Source organism: Oryctolagus cuniculus, chromosome 4 (genome assembly GCF_051225735.1).
Source record: "Oryctolagus cuniculus isolate XC-2025 breed Fujian yellow rabbit chromosome 4, ASM5122573v1, whole genome shotgun sequence".
NCBI lineage: Eukaryota > Metazoa > Chordata > Mammalia > Lagomorpha > Leporidae > Oryctolagus > Oryctolagus cuniculus.
The window spans coordinates 140998640-141000761 of record NC_142870.1 but is presented as its reverse complement, the minus strand read 5'-3'; positions in this window follow the sequence as shown (position 1 = coordinate 141000761).

Genomic DNA, 2122 nt, shown 5'->3' with positions numbered 1-2122 from the left:
CCTCAGGCGGCTCAGACCAGTCCAACAGCTCTTCATTCACTGCTTCCTCTGAAGACGACAGCCACGTTCGACCCTCCTCGGTCTCGATCCAGCCCTCATGCTATCATGCATTCACAAGCCGACAGCGCAGTTCTTTCTGTGCGCCTGCTGTGTGCCACTCACCACAGCTGCAGCCCCTGAGCTCCGGAAGCCGGGAATGAAACAGACCTGGTTCCCCCACCTGCCCTGAACGCTGTAAAAGCGATGCCCATCACCCCTCACAGCAGCCATCTGCAACAATCAGTCTCAACTCCCAGCCCGGATGTGCCTCCACACTGAGACAAAGCACTTTTTCTAGGGGGACAGGAGGCATTAATTAGTATAATAATGCAATTTAAACTCATTCTCCTTCCACTTATTTAAATTACTCTTTTTTTACTTCCTGCAAAAATGCCTTCTTCCTTGGAGGTATTTAAAAAGATTCACAGAGGCTTTTCAGATAAAGCAAAGATGGCCCTAAACGCAAAAACACACACGACTGCCCACGCCCACGGAAGCCCCTGCACGGTGAGGCTTCATAAAAGCCCTGAGGCAGAGTCTCCCAGGACCACCTTTGAGCCCGCCTTTGTCAGTTCACCTCCTCTGCGGTGTTTTCCGGCACTGGACTCAGAATCTATGTGCCGGGCACCAGTACAGAGGTGGGAGGACACAGTCCCCGCCCGCAGGGCACTGTCTGGGAGGAAAGCATCCATGCAAACCAGAGGGGCACCCAGGGCGCCAGGGCTGGGACAGGGAGACACAGGGAGAGGACGTTCTGCAAAGCCGGGCAACCAGGGGTGACCCCTGTGCTGCGTCCCCAAGGGAGAGGGGAGAAGGGGCCAGCCAAGGCGGGGTGGGGTGGGGATGGGGCGGGTAACAAGGCATTGTCCCATCTGAGATTAGCGGCCACGGAGTCCTGGGGACTTTGTGCTGAAGACCTGAGGGAACCAGAGTGCGCCCCCAGGTAGCAGAAGTAGGAGCCCACAATCACAAGACAAGCTAGACGCTCACAGCAGCAAGTCCCATTCGCCCCTCCAGAAAGCTCTGGAAGGGGAACCCTGCGTTGTTGGGTTTGTGTCGCCACCTGCCGGCAGGATTTCTTAAGTGCAGCCAGTTCAAACAAATTTTCAAAGAAAACCAGATCTCAATAGGCACGAGAACTTCCTTAAAACGACGAAGACCAAATTACAGCCACCCTTATCAGAAGAAGAATATTACTAGAGTTTCCTTCAGACCCAGAGAAGAGCGCATCCTGTGAGAGCCATGGGTCTGAGTGCCAGTTCTGCTGCTCGTTATGTGGAAAACGTTTGGTTTTAGCCCCGGTCAGGTGGGATAAGAACTCCCGCACACACTCACAATTGTTGAGCGGCACAGAAGGCATCGCCTGACTCTGCGTGGGGGGAACCCAGCAGGAGTTGGGGTTGGGCCCCTGGAAAGCAGCCTTGCCCGTGCCTTCGGCTTCGTCCACTTCCACGGACAGTGGCGGGAAACTCTGCTGCCCCCTTGAGATCCACACCTCAGGGAACGCACACGCCCACAACCGCGTCCCGCTCTCCTGGCCTCTTAGACACTCCTGGTCACCCCCATCTCTGCCCGTCCGTGGCCTCTACTCTCAGCCTGGCCACCTAATGGAGAAGCTTTCCCGATGCCCATCTTCCCCTGATTCCCAGGAAGCTCGACGGGTACACCAGTGCTGGCCCCTGTATAAACGTGACTAAAGACTTTGAAGAGTGGTCGCCTGAGCCTCAGGTGGGAGGAGAGAATGGGAAGGGCTAAGCAGGCATGTCCACCCTGAAACAATTCAGCAAACTCAACTTCACCCTATGTATGTTACATTTCAGTAGAAAATTCATGGGGCCGACGCTGTGACAAAGCGGGTAAAGCCGCTGCCTGCAGTGCTGGCATCCCATATGGGTGCCAGTTCGAGTCCCGGCTGCTCCTCTTTCCATCCAGCTCTCTGCTGTGGCCTGGGAAAGCAGTAGAAGATGGCCCAAGTGCTTGGGCCCCTGCACCCACGTGGGAGACCAGGAGGGAGCTCCTGGCTCCTGGCTTCGGATTGGCGTAGCTCCGGCTGTTATGGCCATCTGGGGAGTGAACCAGCAGA